This window comes from Sus scrofa, chromosome 18 (genome assembly GCF_054392235.1).
Source record: "Sus scrofa isolate SSC_HxYL_T2T_F1_AM1 chromosome 18, Sscrofa_HxYL_maternal_Yorkshire_Landrace_v2.0, whole genome shotgun sequence".
In the NCBI taxonomy this organism is placed as follows: Eukaryota; Metazoa; Chordata; class Mammalia; order Artiodactyla; family Suidae; genus Sus; species Sus scrofa.
In genome coordinates, this window is record NC_139400.1 from 38052832 (window position 1) to 38074707 (window position 21876).

The window sequence follows — 21876 nt, forward strand, 5'->3', positions numbered from 1 at the left end:
GTCTCTGACTCTCCCTCAAGAATATGGTTAGCAATGAAGGATGACGTCTGTACATTCCGATGCATTTTATTCTGTATTCTACCTTATTCTGTATCTTGTCCATTTATCTTATTGCGGGTAAGATAAAAATCCAGAACCAGATATTTCACACAGAAAGAGGCAGCACTAGTAAAACGGATATTGGACTATCTGGCTCCTTTCTCTGATTCTTTGTTAGGAACCACTGAGTCTTCTGTATTTAAAATTATAGTGTGAACATTTCTGAATATTATTAAACATTCTTCAAAAACACAATTTTAATGGCTGCATAATAATATTCCCTCCTGAAGTGTTTGTTTTATAAATTATGTAACCACTTCTATCATTGGGAAGTTAAGCTGTCTCTGAAGGTTTTGATGTTTCCAATGCTATTACAAATGAAAGTGACTATCCTTGTATTTAATGCTTTGATGGACATGTCTAATGATTTCCTTAGAATGGATTCCTAGAAGTAATACTAATGACCTAAAGGGTACAGCATTTTAAAGTCTTAATTCAAACTGTTCAAATTACTTTCCAAAATGGTTGTGACACTTTCCACTCCAAAAGTGTTTGAGAGCACCTGCCTCATCAAATTAAGTATTATGTGTTTCCAAATGAGTAGGGAGATAAGAAAGGAGGGAGGGATAGAGCAAAAGAAAAAGATTAAGAGAGAAAGAGAGGAAAGGGAGGAGGAAGGGATGGAGAGAGGGAGAAAGGGAGGAGGAAGGAAATTATTTCTTTGATTATTAGCTAAGGTAAAAATTTCTCGTTTGTCTTCTCTAGTTTTTATTCTTTTTGGAACTATTGATTTATATTGTTTGTTTATTTTTCTTTTTTTTGTTTTTTTGTTTGTTTTTGTCTTTTTGACTTTTCTAGGGCTGCACCCATGGCATATGGAGGTTCCCAGGCTAGGCATCTAATCAGAGCTGTAGCCGCTGGCCTGCGCCACAGCCACATCAATGCAGGATCCAAGCCACGTCTGTGACCTACAGCACAGTTCACTGAAATGCTGAATCCTTAACCCACTGAACAAGGCCAGGAATTGAACCCACAACCTCATAGTTCCTAGTCAGATTCATTAACCAGTGAGCCACGACAGGAGCTCCTGCTTATTTTTCTATTGGAAGGTCAGAGATTTATAGATGCTCCTTCTTTATAAGTATGCTAATCTTTTATTGTCAAAGTTGATGTAATTTTTCCCTAAACTATCTTTTAGATTTGAGTTTTATTTTATTTTTAGAATTTTGACAGAATATTTTATATTTTAAATAATTGAGGACTTGGGAGGAAAACATAACTGCAGGGGGTGGAGTGGGGGGAAATGACTACATAACAGCTTACTAGAAAGTAAAACTGACTGGAATGCTCCTTTCTATTTTCTAGTTGTCTTTGATCCAGAATGTGGAAAGGACATTTCAGCAGTATTAGATGACATGTGGAAAAAAAACAAAAAGAAACCACTCTGGAGATTACATTGAGCTTCACAGTGCTCTAGGCAAGCACAGAGCAAACAGCTTAGCAGACTCTCACACACACAAACCATAAATACTGCTCACTAACAGAAGGGAGGATATGCAGAAAGGCATGTAATCACATGAGAAAGGCATGACTATTGGCTTAAGTGACTCCCAAAGAAATGAAAAACAGACCCAAAACATAGAAACCATTAAAATGAGCTATTTCTCAGACTTCAGCACAGACAAAGCGAGATTTAAAAACAATGGGAATATAACATGAGAGAAATCAACATCTGCAGAGAAAAGCAAATAATTTCTCAAAATAGGGAGGCAAGGGACCTACCTGCTGAAAGAAAATATTCAGGAAAAAAAATTTCAATTGCAGAGTACAGGGGTTGAAAATACTCCATGCTATACCTCAGTTTAGTATGAAACAGAAGCTCTTTCTCTTCTTGTCATAGAGCTCTAGTGACTTGATGTACACCTCTTTTTTCTTTTGGAGTTTTCCCCCTTTCTTTCTTCTTTGTCTTGCACAGAATTGCTATGTACTCAACTCTTATTTCCTCTTTCTTAAGAATAGCCACCATGACCAATTTGAACATGACAAAGATGGACACATCCATATTACAGAGAACAGGTACTTATGTTCTTAACCACGGCTCTAAGGGCATCTTCTACTGGAGGGACCTGAGAGCAGCTCTCCTCAGTGCTCTAGTTGGAGCATTCCTTTCCACCCACACTCCTCTCAGGGGTCCAATACTCCTTTCCCTTCCCTAGACTATCATCCCTCTAATCTGTATCCTTGCTGCTACCTCTCAGCATTCAGTCTAACCCATCCCCTACGCTGAGGTCTGAGTCACCTTTTTAACACACAGGAGCTAATAGCCTCCAGCTTGAAAATCACTAACATTAGGCATGGCTAAAAACAGATGAAGAAATGAATGCCAAAGACAGTTAAGTGTCATTCCCTCCTTAGGTCATGTCTCCAGGTACTAGCAAAATCTCCTGATTCCTTATCCTGTGCCTAAACTATAACTTATTACATAATGTTAGAACAAAAAGTATCATTTCTAAATTTAGAATCTCAGACTTAAGTATTTGGATGCCTGTGATATTTACCAAATGCCTATATCATCTACATACATCCTTAGATAAATTCTTGAGCTTCCTTCTTCATTATCATCATTATTATTACAATCTTTTTTATGGTCACATACGTGTATAATAGAGAAAACAATATCTAATGTTATACAATCATATATTTTAAATATATATCATACAGACCTCTATTATTACATATTGCTTGCTAATATTTCTATATATAATAATCTTAATTCCCTAAAAGGATTGGGCTCTGACCCATTCCTATGCCTATACTTGTTCTGAATCTTCCATGGTTCTTAATAAAATAGCAGAATATAGAAGGTATTTATAAGTAGTTGATGACTTCCTAATGTCTAAATTGTCACTAGATATGTACAGTATTACAAGCAGAGTAAGTGATTATATTAAGCAACATATGAGACCATCTACTTCAGAGGCTGGCAAATTAGAGCCCGTAGGCAAAATCTAGCCTGCCATCTCTGTTAGCAAATAAAGTCTTATGGAACACAGCCATCCATACTCATTGGTTTACAGATGGCCTCAGGCTGCTTTTGTGCTTACAATAGCGAGTTGAACAGTTGTGACTTTGAGGCCTGTAAAGCTGAAAATATGCACTGTTTGGCCTTTTGCTGACCCTTGGTCTACTTTAAATAAAAGAGTGTTTCTCTGATATTTTCTAATGTAACCCTTAATGGCAAAAGAAAACTAATGGAGTCATGAACCCCAGTTTGAGAAGCACAGATTTAAATGATAATTTCCACCTTCAAATCTCACTGGGACACCATCAGTGTTCCAATGACGCTGCCATTCCTCAAAACTTTTTAAAAACTGTAATTGTATCCTGATGTACTTTCTTTCAACAATATCAACTCTGGTAAATATTAGTACTTTGAAGGTAGATTTTATTTTCGGTAACGAACAAAATTTCTTATGGGCCAAAGTAGTACCTGAGTTAGGTAATCAAATTGGGTATTTCTGGTTTTTATCGCAAAGTATGATTGCATATTAACAAAACTGGTTCTTTTCTATGACCTATGCACTGATTCAGATATCAAATATTATTTTGTGTGTGTCAACCTGTCTAGGCTACAGTGTTCGTTATTTAATCAAACACCAATCTTAAGTACTATTATAAAGGTATTCTGTAGATGTGATTAAAGTACACAATTGGTTAACTTTAAGTAAGGAAGATTATCCTAGATAATCTAGATGGACTGGATTCAAACAGTCAACAGAACTGAGGCCCTCTGACAAAGAAGAAATTCTGCCTATGGATAGTAGCTTTAGCTTGTTCCAAAGAGTTCCACCCTGCCCTTCTTAACAGCCTGCCCTAGGGATTTCAGACTTACTTAGCCAGCCCACAATCATCTAAACCAACTCCTTACTTCTCCCTTTCCCTCTCTCTCTTTCTCTCTCCCCTCCCCACCCCACCTCACCCCCTGCATGTATAAACGTATATGTACCTTGAAAACTCCCACTGGTTCTGTTTTACTAGTAGAATCTGATATATCAAGTCTGAAAATATTTCAAAATAATTTAATCATATCTTTATAGTTATCATTTTAGAGAACACCAATCCCTTGGATAAATATAGCCACCTAGAAATGAAACTCAGTACTTAATAGTCACATTATTGTATCATTACCCTATTACATCTGAATTTCTCACTTCCCTCTGGCAAACCATAAATTCGAAAAGAGTAAAATCAAGCTAAACAAAAACTACTTGGGAGCATAAAGTACTGAATTTTCATGTAAAGTGTAAAAGTATTATGTCTTAGATAAACTATGGTAGTAAGATGGACAAAATAATTAAAACTTCTGCTACAGGTTATACCAAATCACACCTGAAACAGCATCTATAGAAATGCCATGGTCTAAAGGAAATTTTAATTCACTGAAAAAGTCTAACATACTGCAGAGAGATTCCCAAATGGCTTCTGGATCCAAAACATCAAAAAGATGAATAATTTGAGGAGCATTTCAAATCAAAACACTCAAGCCTGTCACAAATACATTATTATCCTGGCCTTTGTGAAGATTAATAAGAGCGGCAAGGAGCTCCTAGGTCTGTGTTGGGCACCTAATATGAACTCTCTACACAGTAGTTATTACAGTTGCTACATTCACAAAATTTAGTTTTATTCTAATCATATAATCATTGATTTAGTCAACACTTGAGGAAGCATCCTTTTATATTTTTCAAGTTAATGATAATTATTTTTATTTTTATTTTGAAACAAAAATAAATTAACACAATTTATTTTCTCCTCCTAGAGTAAGATCTGCTAAAGCAAAAAAAGAAATTTAAAGCATCCTGGAAAGTCACTGTATCTTTTCTTCTCAAGAAATCTTGTTATATTTGTTAATGAGCGTCCATAAAACCTATGCTTAACTGTTTTTCACTTTGGATGTGGATTTTGATGTGATATGCACAACTTCCAACATTCAATGGATATAAAACTCTGTGATATAAGAGCATATTAAAAAATACACACAATAGGCTTCCCTTGCACAAACGGAGTGCTTATACATTCAAACATAACATTTAAATACCTAAATCCAGAATATTTGAATCTAGAAGATTTATATAAAGTAAAGGTTTGAAATTTAGAATTTTCAAATTTATGCACTGAAATTATTCTAAAAATATGATGAGATCTTGACTCATGCACTTGTCAATCCCAAAGTTTGTACATGGGAATTGAGCATATTTTTGTTGTTTTTTTAAATCACTATACACATCGGAATTTATCCTAAGGAAATAATCATGGATTTCTGCATATATTTATCTTCAAGGATATTCTGAAAAATATATTTATAAATATATTATTTGTAGAAGCAAAATAAAAAGCCATAAATATCCAATAAGCGAAATGGTTAAATATTACATATCACTATAAAAAATAGAATGCAGCCATTAAAAATCATGTTATAAAATCATATTATGGGGAAATGATCACCACATTTTAGTTTAAAAAGCAGATTATATAACTTTGTACAGTTTGACACCTTTTGTAAAAAAAATTCATGGATTACACACTTACAATCTGTGTAGGTACATAAGCCTCTGTACAGTTTCTGAGCACACAAAGAAAAGATGAAGGATACAAGTCAATACTGCTTGACTCTGAGTGGCAGAATTATGTATGAATTTTTTTTCCTTCACTATAGCCCTGAAATTTTCTATGTCTGTTGTATATTTTAACCAGGGGGAAAAGAGATTTTCAAAGCATGGCATAAAAGTACAAACCATACAGTGTAGTAATATTTGGAGGGTGAGATAACATGGAACTTTCATTTTTCATATTATCTACAGCCTTTAATTTTTTATGTATGTGTGTATTCTTCTAGTAAGCAATAAAAGTATACGTAGTTTTTTAAAACAATCAATACATGCTTTTTTATTTCAATGAATAGGACATTCCCAAAGCAGGAATTTAAGGAAATTTTTTAAAAGAATATTTCTATTTCAGTTTAAAATAAACTATTTAAGGATAAGTTAACAGATTAATATCAACAACAACAAAATGCTATTAATTATTAATAAGTTTTCAAGGAGAACTGCATAGGAAAAGCTATACATGTCTATATGTATCTGAATTCATATTTCATAAAGAGGGTACATGAACAGTGAACAATTTTTAATGATTACAATGCTATAGGAACAAAATCTTGTATGGATTTATTTCAGTACACTTATAAATCCATATCTATAGCATACAGATTTCTTCAAGAACATGAAAGACTGTTCCTAAGACAGAGAAGGAAAGCTACTTAGGAAGCCAGCAATTCTGATTTAATATGCATGGTCTGAACCAAGCAGTGTCACTCACCCAAAGCACTATCTTCATCCTTCAGTGTCACAGTGGGCTGGTAACATGACTTAATTGCTGAGCTACAGCTAATTATAAGGCAAATGAAACAACAAGAAAGAATTCACCCCAATTAACTAAAAGAGTAGATATTGTCTTAGAACGTCCGGCATATGCTAATTCAAACTTTATCACCCATAAAGGCATCCATATAACCATGAATCTTTTTTGTTCCATTCTTTTTCAAGCTTTAGAATAGTAGGAATGATGCTGATGCAGAGCATCTATCTTGTTACCATGTAGCTGGCAATCAGCTTTTTCCAGCCAGACATGAATTTCTATGCTTCACTCTGGACTTTAAGCAGCATTGTTTAAATAATGCAAGTTACTGAATGGTAATAAATTCATAATAGCATAATAACTCCATTAGAAAGAATGAAAATAACAAGATAACTTGGATTCACAATGCTTATATTACAACACAATAAGTATAACTAATTTGTGTCCCCAGATGGCTAGATTAATTAATACATCTAATCTGGGGAAATGGGTAGAAGAACTAAATAGACATTTTTCCAAAGAAGAAATGCAGGTGGCCAACAGGCACATGAAAAGATGTTCAACATCGCTAATCAAAGGGAAATGCAAATTAAAACCACAATAAGATATCACCTCACACCTGTCAGAATGACTATCATCAAAAAGAACACAAATAACAAATGTTGGCAAGATGTGGAGAAAAGGCACCCTTGTGTACTGTTGGTGGGAATGTAAATTAGTATAGCCGCTATGGAGGACAGTGTGAAGGTTCCTTAAAAAACTAAAAACAGAGTTATTATATGATCCAGCAATCTCACTCCTGGACATATATTCAGATAAAACAAAAATACTAATTCAAAAAGATTCATGTATTTCAATGTTCATAGCAGAATTATTTATGCCAAGATATGGAAGTAATCTAAGTGTCTATCAACGGAAGGAGAAAATGTTATAGAAAATAATGAGATAATACTCATAAATCACTCAGCATTTCCAACAAGAAATACCTATACTAGGAGTTCCCATTGTAATGCAGTGGGTTAAGAATCCAACTGCAGCAGCTCAGGTTGCTGCAGAGGCACAGGTTCAATACCTGGCCCACTACAGAGGGTTAAAAAGGATCTCTCATTGCTGCAGCTGTGGCTTGGATTCAATCCCTGACCTGGGAACTTCCATAGGCCATGAGTGCATCCAGAAAGAAAAGAAAAGAAAAGAAAAGAAAAGAAAAGAAAAGAAAAGAAAAGAAAAGAAAAGAAAAGAAAAGAAAAGAAAAGAAAAGAAAAGAAAAGAAGAAAGAAAGAAAGAAAGAAAGAAAGAAAGAAAGAAAGAAAGAAAGAAAGAAAGAAAGAAACCTATACTAAAGGAGTTTTGTGTATATGTTATACACACACACACATATTAGGTTAGTTAAATCCTGACTTGATAGTCTAGAAATGAAAAATATTACTTTCAGTTTTACCACAGATTTATCAATACCTTTTCCACATGTTTGCTTTATAATTCATTTTTAAAATGGGATCTTCTGAAATTCCCTCATTATTTCTAAAGAAGATGAAGAGAAATTATTTAGCTATAGGAATCTCTTGCAATTTCTGGAGGAACTGTTCTAGAAAACTCTAAAGACTGGGAAATGTGAGGACATGTGTCCTTCTCCAGCTCTCTTTTCACACTGGCTCAGGTCCAGCAGACAGACCTGGGAACAGGAGACAGTACACAGCAGAGGGAAGCACAGAATACACCTTTCCCTACTTCTTCCTGATGTCCAGGGGAGTGGCTACGGGGGACAAGAGTGGGCGGCATGGAGAGACTCAACTTCTCAGTCTTCCCATTAGTCCAAATGTTTTAATTTGGGAGCAAAAAAAAATGCCTAGTCCCTACGTTATCTAGCTCCCATTTGTTCCAAGGCCTCACGACTTAACTGGTAAACAAACATGTCAGCTAAACACAGTTCACTGTCCTAGAAGGAGCCAAATTTCCAAATTTTTGAAGGGGTTCTAACTAGAACACCATTATTTATTTATTACCTATTGGTGGTTTCCTTAACTTTACCAGATGGCATTATAAAGGTTTAAGAAGTTTAGTCTCTCAAAGCCTTATTAAAACAAAAGCCTATTACTCTACCTCATTATCTGAAGTCTCAGTGTATAGAATGACTTTTCTTTTTCATGTTAACAATGGAAACATGTCAGGCCAGGCCATTCACAGTGTGTAAACTGGATTACCTTCTGTCAGACTAAGTCCTGGTGTATATGTGGAAGGAGCCCAGAAACATTTCCGGGTGATACTTTTCCTAACTATTAGAGTGTGTGATACTCTTCCTAACTATCAGAGCACTACCTATAAGAGGAAAAAGACTAGCCGTCTTTTACCAGATTAATTGTATGTAAGAAACATGTAACAGTATCTACTTAGAAAACCATTAGAGTGCCAATGCATAGAACAGCTAGTTTAAAGGAACTAGTGTGATTTTTTCTTAATTTAAGAAGGATTAAGGTCAAAATTCCAATCCAGTAATTTGCTAACAATAATTTTAACTCTATTGTTTCCATAATGTTTGAAACACTTTTTAAGACATTTAACGTCCTAAGAGAAAGATGTCTACATGATATGGAAAGTAAAGCCTGAAGTTAGCTTCTGGCTGATTCCTGAAAGGTGAGACAGTATATATATTTTTTAATTCGCTTAATAACCATTTGTATAGAGCTTACTATGGCCAGATACCGTTCTACCTGTTTTACAAACATTAACTCATTTAATCCTTATAAATACCATATGAAGTTAAGTACTATTGTCCCCACTTTACTGATGGGGAAATAGGCATTGACAAGTACCTTAATCAAAGTCATGCAAGTAGTGAGTGATAGAAGCAATACTTAAAGCCAGGTAGTTTGGATCTCGATTTGGTGCCCCTAACCACTAATACACTGTCCTCCCACTATGATATGTTGCCTTGCTTCAGGAGGATCAGAGACATTGGGTGCTTTAGGCAATTTTACTCAATAATTGTGGACATTCCTGGGGGGATAGAAGGATGAAAACAAAAAGGAAAACCAACTTATGTGTCTCCCTTAAAGTATAAGATTTTCATATTATTCATCTGAAAAGATTTCTACCTTACCATTTCTTACTTTACCATGTCCCAAGGTTCTTTTCACTGGGATTGCACATTTTTTTTCTCCCAAAACACATGTTATATAATAAACTAAAATTTGTATTTTCACTTACTATATCATGGATAGTTTCCTATTTCAGATCATCCAGACCTACTTAATTTATTTAAAATGCTGCAACACTCAACATAATAAAAGTTGTTCATGACAAACACATAGCCAACATACTATTCAACTGCGAAAAGCTGAAACCCTTTCTGCTACATTCTGGAACAAGATAAAGACATCTACTCTCACCTCTTCTTCTTTTTTTTTTTTTTTTTTTTTTTTTTTTTTGTCTTTTGTCTTTTTAGGGCCACACCCGAGGCATATGGAGGATCCAGGCTAGAGGTCAATTTGGAGCTACAGCTGCTGGCCTGCACCACAGCCACAATAAGGTGAGATCCAAGCCACATCTGCGACCTACACCACAGCTTGAGGCAACACCTGGTCCTTAATCCACTGAGCAAGGCCAGGGATCGAACCTGCAACCTCACAGTTACTAGTATGGTTTATTAACCACTGAGCCATGATGGGAACTCCTACTCTCACCACTTCTATTCAACATAGTATTGGAAGTTCTAGCCATAGCAATCAGGCAAGAAAAGGAAATAAAAGGTATCCAAGTTGGAAGGAAGAGGTAAAACTGTTATTATATGCAGATGACAAGTACTCTACCTCAGAAAACCCTAAAGGCTCCACACAAAAACTGTTAGAACTAATAAATGAACACAGCAAGGTAAGGAAGGATACAAAATCAATATATAGAGATCTGTTGCATTTCTTTATACTAACAATGAAATAACAGAAAGAGAAATTAAAAAAAAAATCCCATTTAAAATAATGTCATACTGTGATAATCTATGTGGGAAAAGAATCTGAAAGAGAATGGATATGTGTATATGTATGCCTGAGTCACTTTGTTGTACAGCAGAAATTATCACAACTTTGTAAATCAACTATATATCAACAAAATTTTAAAAAGAGGTAAAAAAATTGTGTTAAAAAAAATCTAGGAATAAACCTAGCCATGGAGGTGAAAGACCCAGATGCTCAGAACTATAAAGCACTGATAAAGGAAACTGAAGATGATTCAAAGAAATGGAAAGATATCTGATGCTCTTGGATTGAAAAAATTAATACTGCCAAAAGAGCCATACTACCGAAAGCAATCTGCAGATTTAAAGCAATCACTATCAAATTACCCATGACATTTTCCACATAACTAGAAAAGGCAATTCTAAAATTTTTATAAAGCCATAAAAGACCCAGAATTGCCAAAGCAATCCTGAGGAAAAAGAACCAAGATGGAGTATAACTCCCCCAGACTTCAAATAATAATGTAAAGCTCCAGTAATCAAACCAGCATGGGATTGGCACAAAAACAGACAGATATATCAGTGGAATAGAATGGAGAGCCCAATAGAATAGAACTGGAGAAAATATTTGCAAATGGTGTGACTGACAAGGGATTAATACCTAAAATGCACAAACAGCTCACACAGTTGAATATATATACATAAAATCAAAAAGTAGACAGAAGACCTAAACAGACATTTCTCCAAAAAAGATATACAGATGGCCAACAGGCATGTGCAAACATGTTCCAACATAGCTAATTATTAGAAAAATGCAAATCAAAACTACAATGAGGTATCACCACACACTGTTTAGAATGGCCATCATCAAGAAATCTATAAATAATAAATGCTGGAGAAGGTGTGGATAAAAGGGAACCCTCTGACACTATGGGTGAGAATGTAAATTGCTGTAGCCACTACAGAGAATAGCGTGCAGGTTACTTTTAAAAACTAAAAATAGAGTTTCCATATGATGCAGCAAACGCACTCTGGGCATATACCTGGAAAAGATGAAAAACTCTAATTTGAAAAGATGCACGCACCCCAATATTCATAGTAGCACTTTTTATGAGAGCCAAAACATGGAAGCTGCCTAAGTGTTCATCAACAGATGAAGGAATAAGGATGTAAAATGGAATATTACTCAGCCATAAAAAAGAATGAAATATTGCCATTTGTAGCAATATAAATGGACCTAGAGAATATCATACTAAGTGAAGTCAGAGAAACACAAATACTATATCACTTATATACAGAATCTAAAAAATAATACAAATGAATTAATTTACAAGATAGAAACAGACTCTCAGATGCAAAGCCAAAGAAAACAAACTTTTGGTTACCAAAGGGGAAAGAGAGTGGGGGAAGGGGTAAATTAAGAGTGTAGCAGTAACAGATATACACTACGATACATAAAAGAGATATGCAATAAGGATTTAGTATCTTGCACAGTACCTTGTAACAACTTATAATGGAAAAGAATATGAATATATAACTGAATCACTTAGCTGTACATCTGAAACTAACACAAACTATAAATCAACTAAACTTCAATTAAAAATAAATTAATTTAATTAAATGCTGCAACAGCATTAGATTGTACGGAAGCCTAGGGATGTTAAGTTAAATAGCCTATTGATTTCTCTGAGGTTTTTGTTTTTGTTTTTCTGAGTTTCTTTTGCTTTTTTTTTTTTTTTTTTTTTTTTTAGGTCTAATTCTAGTAACCTGCTGAATATCCCACCCTTTTTCAGTCCTGTCCTTCAAAAATTGAACCTCAGCCTCAATGCTCCCCAGTCGGTTCCAGCATAGTTTCCTGTACTTCTGAGAACTGTAAGCCTGAGATTTTGAATTACTATGCTCCCCTTTTCTTTGACTCAAAATCCCTTTTATAATTGCCTACCATGTGCCCTTACTTCTAGAGCACCTCTTAGGTCTCTGGTCTTGATCTGACACACTTCACTTTCTTCATCCACACCTGAAGCTGGACCAGTTGCAGTGGCTGCATCTCTTTCCCAATTCTGGCTCCTGCCCACATGCCTTGATCTGCTAGAAAGAATTAGTTCTGCCTGGCCAGATGCCAAGAAGTGACAAATCAAGCTCAATCAATAGTGGTAATTAAATTTTTGCCTCAAAAGCTCAGCAGAGGTTGTCAATGGGATTTCTCAGTGGATCCTTGACACTAAGCAAGGACGTAATTTTGTTTAGTTTTAAAACTTGAACTTTCTCCGATAGGATTCTTAGAGAAAAAAAAAAAGAGTGAATAAAGGCAATAGTAAGAGTTGTTTTGGGGGAAAAAGGACAATAAGTATAAAACTAATCTGGGAGGACCTGGCATTTACAAAATCAAAATGCCTATCACTAAATAGATAACTAACTTTTGTTTATAGGTGAGCTGAATAGAAACACTGACTGGACAGTGATGTGGCCACCTTCAAATCTAACCTATTCTTATTTTTGTCTTCAGTCTAGAATCTTTAAGCAAGCCATTCAGAATATGTAAAATTACAGAATGACACCAATTGAGGAGTTAGGGTGAAGTGTGAAGGCTGGGGAGGACTTCCATGGCCTTAAGTGTGAAAAGTGCTGTTTTCACTCACTGATCTATACTTTGCTTCTTTTCAGAATGCATTAATATGAATACACTTTTCTCCCCCACATCCAATCTTTATCACTGCCCCAAATAATTATTCCCCTAGGAAATGTGAGGTTTAAAAAAAAAGTCTCCCATAAATGAGAACTACTCTGCTAATAACATTAGTACATATGCTCTCACTTTAAAAATAAGAGGGTGATGCATTAATACTTAAGTATATTGAACAAACTGTGGAAGGGTATTATCTTGCTGGAAATTTCTCACATCTCACTCTCACACGACCTTTGGAGATTTCCAGTTAAGCCTAATGACCAGTAATAACTGGAGTCATACCAACAGTCAGAAGAATTGTGTTGTTTTTTTCTTTCTTTCTTTTTTTTTTTTTTATAGCTGCACCTTTGGCATGTGGAAGTTCCCAGGCTAGGGATGCAATGAGAGCTGCATCTGAGGCCTACACCCTAGCCAGAACCACATCATATTCGAACCACATCTGCAACCTATGCCGTAGTTTGTGACAATGCTGGATCCTGTATCCACTAAATAAGGCCAGGGATCCAATCCACATCCTCACAGACTCTATGTTGGGTTCTCAACCCACTGAGCCACAACGGGAACTCAAGGAGAGTTTCTGATTTAACTAAAGTGGAAAATTATTGCCAAGAAAAAGCAAATGTAACACAGAGCTTAGCATGTTCTGCCTCTAATGCCTTTCTCAGGCTGAACATGACATCTGAAGAGCATGACATTTCATGCAGCTTACTCAATGATGACTTTTTAAAGATCTTACTACCAGATCTTTTACCCAACTGATGTGCTGATTATATTACTGTGCTCCTAGCCCTTGAGCCAACTTATCTGTTTATTCCCATGTGCCATTCAAATATTATTACTTTCTATAGCTGCCATAATGTGGAAAAGGTTGAGAAGCCCTGAATTAATCTTTGTCATCTAGGTTGTATTCTGGCATAGCCTATATTATCATATGGTGTCTGTGAAGAATGATTAACATATTTGAGCTGGAAAAGACTTCAAATCACTTCTTCTAAATGTGGCTTCTCCAAATTTAAGTTCCATGGCATACTAAGAGTTTAATTGGGGGAGAGGCATTCTGAGAAACATTGAGATAAAGTTAAGCAGGTATTTTTATTTTCTTAGTGCACGATGCCTCAGAAACTTCTATATGCTAAATACGCTATGACGCTCCAGGACGGGTATCTAACACAGAATTTATGTTTACTTAAGGGTGGAACCCTGAGAATATTTTTTGTTCAACTGCAGTAAAATACACATAAAAATGTACTATCTTAATCAGTTTTAAGTGTACAGTTCTGTAGTGTTACGTATACCCACACTGTTGTGCAACCAATCTCTAGAACTTTTCATCTTGCAAAACTGAAACTCTATACCCACTAACCCACAACTCCCCATTTCTCCTCCCCTAGCAATCACTTTTACAATATCTGTAGCAAGTAATAATTCACAAAACACACTTTGGAAAAGGATGCTTTATCTCTTTTAGTTCACCCCCTCATTTTATAGATGAGAAAATGGGCTTAAAGATGTTAAGGAATTTATTCAAGATCACAAGTCAATAGTGAGCCAGGTCTAGAACTCAGGCTGCTGGAATTTCAGTCTGATCTCTTTTCACAACATGAAGAATAAACCACTGAAATAAGCTAATAATTATCCAAATTCTACCACTACCTACTCTGAAAATACTGGTTGCTTCCAGATCCATTCCAAATAAAAAACAATTAGGTAAAAGAATTCTCTCTAAAGTCACATTAAGGTCATGATATTCCAAAGTGAAGTACACATGACATCAGAAAGCCTCAACTTAAACATGCTATCTTGGGAGTTCCCATTGTGGCCGAACAGGTAGCAAAACCCAACTAGTATCCATGAGGATGCAGGTTCAATCCCTGGCCTTGCTGACTGGGTTAAGGATCTGGCATTGCCGTGAGCTGCAGTGTAGGTCGAAGACGTGGCTCGGATCTGGCGTTGCTGTGGCTGTGGCGTAGGCCAGCAGCTGAAGCTCCAATTCTACCCCTACCCTGGGAACTTCCACATGCAGCCCTAAAAAGCAAAATGAACAAAAAACATGCTACATCTATTTGCAGCATCAGTTGTACTTGATGATTAAATGATAAATTTGATATTAAAATAGTCATGGATATAGAACAAGGCAGGATGTAAAAGTAACCAATTTTCAAAGGACTTCAAGGAGATCCTATTTCTGCAGTGAGCTATATTGGCCCATGACTATCTCAGCTGCCTATCCTTTCGCATCTCTCTCTAGGGCTTCTGACAGGGAGGCAGGAGAAGCTCTGTACACAGGGGAAGAGCCTAAAATCTATAGCAAGACTTAGCATACAGCCCAGGCGGATCACCCTGGTAACCCATGAACCAAACTGTACGTCCACAGGCACCTGGACAGTTTGTATAAATTCTGATGCTCTTTAGTACCTGCGTCTCTCAATGAGCATCCTAAGGCTCCAGAGAAGGAGCACATTAGGAGAGTCTTCCATAATAATAAATCATCAAAAGAACACAAAAAGGAGTGATGTTGTTTGTTGCTAGATATCAAGACTAGGATGAAATGGGGGAGTGGGTAGCAGAAGAAGAGGGTTGAGTTATACATATATCAAGCTCATAGTCAGAAGATCCATTGTGGGACAGTATTTAAATTCTAGCAAGTTCCTCCTTCTGAAGAATCTAACTCCATAAAACTTAAAATGGTTATCCTGTAAGCCCATCCATTTTTGTAATGTGTACTTACTAAAACTCAATTATATCAAATCCCATTATAGGAGTGAAAATGAAAAAATGCTTTTCCCCTTTCTTCTGAAAATTATCCAAAGCAAGAAGGTACAACCTTTAAAAATAATTCTGGCGTGGCTATGTCTCTGGCGTAGGCTGGCAGCTACAGCTCCGATTAGACCCCTAGCCTGGGAACCTCCATGTGCCGTGGGAGCGGCCCAAGAAATGGCAAAAAGACAAAAAATAATAATAATAATTTAAAAATTTTAAAAAGTTTAAAAAAAATAAAAATAATTCTGCAGAGGGAGGAAGGACAAACTATTTTCCTTTTTGATCTCTAAGTTTTTAGTTTTCTTCCATACGCTACTGCCAACACTCTAAGCTTTAGAAATTACTGGCAGATTTTCAAGTATAAGACATATAGTGATAACTTTCTTGCCTTTATTCTAGCTGTGCCCAAGCAGCTGGCTTGAAGCAGCTGGCAACTCACAAGTGAAGTAAAGCAGACTGAAGCCAATTGCCTCCTTGACTAGCATCACGTGCCAGGGCAAGGTCGGCTTCGGTTCCCCTTGGCATTTCCTTTCAACCTGTCTCAAAAGATGCCTTCTCAGAATATTCGCATCAGTATGTTAATCCTGGCACTGGGTGCTGGGTATTCATTCTTCCCCCAGCTGCTCTCTGCTTCACGTCCTCTAAAATCATGGTTCCCCACGCCAAAATGAAATGCAAACTGGTACATTAGTCAAAGACACAGAGAAAGTGCCACGTAAGGTGAGAGGCATGTGCCATGAATATTAATGTAACCCAAGCAATTATAATCATTACAATGGGAGCTGGCACACGTTAGTTACTAACTGCACAGAAGAGGCTGCACTTAACCTTGGTGAAGGTTAGTGAGCTCTGCTGTAGTCACTCAGAAGAGGCCTGAATTTTTCCAACTGCGTAACAACTCTGGATTCTCAACTTCCTAAGACAGTCATTAATTTTCAGGAGCACAACTAAATTCTCAAAATAAATTTGAATTTGTGTTAATTGAAGATACATGACATACTGAGATGGGTGGTGGTGAAGAAGAAAAAAACGGGATGAAACAGTTCGTGAGAAAGTTAAAATCACTCTTCACTCTTGACAGTTGCTGGTGAATTTATAAACGAGCTACTCTAACAACGTTTCAGTAAGTGGGATAAAATAATAATGGCAATAAAAACAATTTAGTACTAGACAACTGGATTGGTGCCACCGCCCACCCTGAGGCAGAGGAAAAACATGCTTTTTATAAAAGAAAAGGATAGTAAAAAAGGAGAAAGAAGGAAAAAAAGATATACATTATGCTTAAAACATGTATTTAGGATGGGAATAGTTATTTACTTACATAGAACCAATGTCTTACAACTATGAAACCCACAATAATATATCATGTTTCTCTCCCTCTTACAGCATAAACTATTAGACCTGCTAAATTTTCTAAAGATGAAACAAAAATACTAATTTATAAGCATGAAATAAAAAACAAAGCAGCTTTACCACCTTAAAGAAAATAACTCTATACTCTGCATCCCAGCTCAGCCAACATCCATGCAGTGCTGGATGCTGAATGAAATGTCACTGCGTAGAATGTAAGGGAATTTAAGAGACTTTATTAGAAGCCTCCTTGCTAAGACAATTGAAGAAAAGCACTGGAAGTGTAACATCTGAATTATCTGCTCTGGGTATAACAAAGAGTCTCTCTTTGACCAACCTTAAGTCAGGTTCCTCAGAATCTTCTTTCTGAGTAGGGCTCCATTTTTAGACTGGCATGTTTTGCCTTTACATCATCCAACTTGAGCAAGAATCCTACTAAGTAGATTCAGAATCCCCCACCCTTGATATCTGATCACCCTAAATATCTGACCAAATTCTTCATCCTCCATCATCCCCCAGATGATAGCTGATTACCCTGATGAGACTTTAGCAAGAATCCTTTAGGTCAGTTCAGCGAAAAATTACCCTCCCTTCTTAGTGATTTTTCTAACTACCAACCGTCCCCTTACCCCCAACCTATTCTTTGGCTATACACCCCCACTTTTCCTTGTTGTGATCAGAGCTGGGCCCAGTTCTGTACTGAGGTCTCTTTCTCCCTACTGCAATAGTCCTAAATAAAATCTGTTTTTACCAATTTAACTCTTGACCAGCTCTGTTTTTTGAAGTTTTGTTTGTTTTGTCTTTGACATCTTAGTCATTGTGCCACTCTGGAAAATAGTTTGGCAATTGTTCAAAATGTCAAAGATAGAGTTACCACAAGACCCACCAGTTCCACTCTTAGGCATATATCCATAAGAACTGAAAAGATATGTCCTTGCAAAAACTATAGTCAAATGTCCATAGCAGTATTATTCATAAAGCCAGAAACTAGAAACAACCCAAATCCCCATCAAATGATGAATAGATAATGAAATGTGGTATCGCCATAAAAAAGAATAATATTCAGCAATAGAAAGGAATGGAAGGTCCATTCCTACACTACATGGATGGACCTTGAAAACATTACACAAAATTAAAACAGGTAGTCACAAAAGACGATATTGTATAATTCCATTTACATGAAATTTCCAGAATAAGAAAATCCGTGGAGACATAAAGTAGATTAGTGGTTTTCAGAGGATGGGAGGAGAAGAAATGAGAAGTGACTGTAATGGGTACTGAGTTTCTTTTGGGGGTGATGCAAACATTCTAAAATTAGATAGTGATGATGGTTGCACAATGCTAGATACACCAAACACCACTGATTGCACACTTTAAAAGCAGAGATTTTACTCTATGTGAATTATATTTCAGTAAAGTTGTTTTAAAAAAAAACAAGTCATTGCCACATGGAGTTCCCGTCATGGCTCAAGAGTTCCCGTTGTGGCTCAGCAGAAACAAATCTGACTATCATCCATGAGGATGCAGGTTTGATCTGGGCCTCGCTCAGCAGGTTGAGGATCTGGTGTTACCATGAGCTGTGGTGTAGGTCTCAGATGAGGCTCAGATCTGGCATTGCTGTGGCTGTGGCATAGGCTGGTGACTACAGCTCCAATTTGACCCTCACCCTAGGAACCTCCACATGCCGTGGGGGAGGCCCTAAAAAGACACACACACACACACACACACACACACACGTCATTGTCACATTTGTTTGTTCAGTAGGTATTTGTTGAGGGCCTACTATATGCAAGGCACTGGGAAAATAACAATACGCTGACATGGTTCCTGCCCTCCCAAAGCTTATAGTCTGTGGAAGAAGTCTGGATTTAAACCATGGTTCACAGTCTACCGCAATCTGGGAAAGTACCTTACCTCCTCATCTATAAACAGGGTGAAAGGCAGTACTCAGTGGCTGACACACTGAAAGAGCTCCCTAAATATTAGATATTATTAAGTGACTATAAGGGCAAATTATAAATACTGGAGAGAGAAAAAAAGTAAGAGGACTTGTTCAAATAGATAAATAAAACAAGAGGGCTTAGGTTGGGAGGTTAGAGAGGGTATCTCTTCAGGAAATGACATTGGGATTGAAACTTGAAGGATCAGCTAGAGGTAGAAAGACAAAGAACTGCAGACAAAGGAAAGCACAAGTACAAAGGTCTTGAGGCACAGGAGAGCTTGAGGCGTTCCAGGAACTTTGTGTGATCAGCAGACACTAAGCAAGCGAAGGAAAGATAAGCAGGAACCAGAATGTGCTGGGTCTTGTAATCCAAAATAAGTATATATTTCCAAAATAAGGTCAATGGAAAATCACTGAAGGCTTTTAAGCAGAAGGATGACATGTTCCAAACTGCATTTAAAAAGATCCCTGGCTGCTATGACAGGGAAGAGCATGCAGTCAGAAGGCTACCACTGTGTTCCAGGGGAGAGAGAACGGTGACTTGGATTACACTGGGGTAGAGATCCGAATGACCTTAGCTGGGCTGAGGCACACAGAAATGAAAACAAGGATTTACAGCAGAATCCCTTCCACTCTGTTCTAAGCACACAGCCTGTACTAGATGGAACACCAAAGGAAAAGTGAACAAGACTTAGAAGCAAGTGTACCACACCAGACTTGAACCCAAAGGCCCTCAAAGCCCTAGTTCAACTGCCAACCAGCTATGCAATCTTGGCAAAAACTTCCTCCTTGAGCCTCAGTCCCTTATCAGTATAATTTGAACAGCATCTCTACCTCACAGGGTTATTCTAAGACTTAACTGATTTATGGGACAGTACCTGCAGAGAATCAGGCAGTGTGCCCTCTAAGTGCTAGTCAATTTAAGAGATAAACCCAAAACAAAAGCAAAACAAAAAAGACTGTGATTAGTTATTTGTTTCTCTTTAAGGTCAAGCTGGTTTTTGTTTTGCTTTGTTTTGTTTCATCAAGTACCCATTAAGCTTCTTCAATATACTGGGGCCTATAGAGAATAAGGCAGAATCCAAGGCACTTACTTGCTCGGAAACCCACACAATTGTTGCAGAAAAGTCTTTTCCCAAAGACAGATCTCTGAGGAGCAAATTTTTTTGTTGTTTTTTTGTTTTTTGTCTTTTTGCCTTTTTAGGGCTGCACCTGGGGTATATGGAGGTTCCTAGGCTAGGGGTCCAATCAGAGCTATAGCTGCAGGCCTATGCCACAGCCACAGCAATTCCAGATCCAAGCTGCGTCTGCGACCTACAGTGCTGCTGACAGCAACACCAGATTCCTAACCCACTGAGCGAGGCCAAGGATCAAACCCGCAACCTCACGGTTCCTAGTTGGATTCATTTCCACTGCGCCACAATGGGAACTACCACAAATGTTATTTAAAGAAAGCTCTTCCCTAAAAAAGCCCAGGCCAGGGACTGCACAGACATGGAGAAAGCAGTAAACATTTTGCTATACAACAGGCTTATAAAGCAACCAATATAAGGGTTGATGTTAAGAGATATTTAGCAAAGTTCATGACAAAATTATCCTGTTTTATGTTTAAATTTCTGCTGAAAAGGTTATACCTGAAATTTTACTTGAAAATCACAATACTTTGGTCTTGCTACCGGTGAGGATACCCCTGTACACATTAGAGTCTGCACCTTTTCTGAAGTATATACTGTAGTAAGGGTACACCTGGGATTTTTCTCAAGTTAATTAACTGGTTATTAAAAAAAAAAAAGAAAGAGAAAAAAAGTGAATTCTTCCGAGACTCTTCTGGAAGCCCCTGATAGAAGCACGTAGGGAAATAGTTTTTTAATTACCTTGATAGTTCATTAATGTTTTTGCTGACTTATAATAATTATATCACATTCATTCTTAAAATTCTTCTAAGAAAGCATTAACTAAAGGAAAAGCAAAGGGCTTTGTGTTTATTTACCAGTATGTTAAACCAGAAAAAGAAAAAGAAAAAAAAACCCTTTCTCATGTATGTTGTCCCATAAATTTTTACCTTCAAAGGAAAAATATTTGTTTTATGGTATAATAAAATACCTTATTAAAAAGTCAAAGGTAGCAAAACAAAAAACATCTTGAAATAAATGTCATACTATGTTACAGCTATATTAATTACTGAATAAATAGTAGGAAATCTAATTATTTCTCTGAATAGAGATTTAATGTTCTAAAAATTATTGTACTTCAAGTCCTCTACACAGACACTGATAAATATTAGATTAACATAAATAATGCCTGTTGGAAATCGCTATAAATGGCACACATTGGCATAAAATCCTGTCCCCCAGGTGAAGAGGACACTGGGGGATAACAGTACCACAGATATTTTCTGAGTTTCTGTGTGTTTTTAGAATCCAGCTTCCTTCAAAGAAGCAAATAAACTATGCTTCTGTGAAAAAAAGAGGAAAGCAAGAAAGCAGTAGATGTAAGTATTTTATACAAATGCAAACTTAAAAAGTTTTTCTCTCAACTGAAGGATGCACATGAATGGAAATAAAAGCTTTATCATTCTGAAAATCTTTTATCTTGCCCTGGCTTTACACACACACACACACACACACACACACACACACACACACACACACGCACATACGCGCGCACACACACACAAAAGATGAGTTGGAATTTATTTTTCATCATTTACATAAAATTATCAGTCATATTATAAAA

At 36.6% G+C, this 21876-nt stretch overlaps 1 protein-coding gene across 50 annotated transcripts in view; it reads right to left on the bottom strand.

Annotated features, from left to right (window-relative positions):
• ST7 (suppression of tumorigenicity 7) overlaps nucleotides 1-21876 on the bottom strand; it is a 315021-nt gene that overhangs the window by 186605 nt on the left and 106540 nt on the right.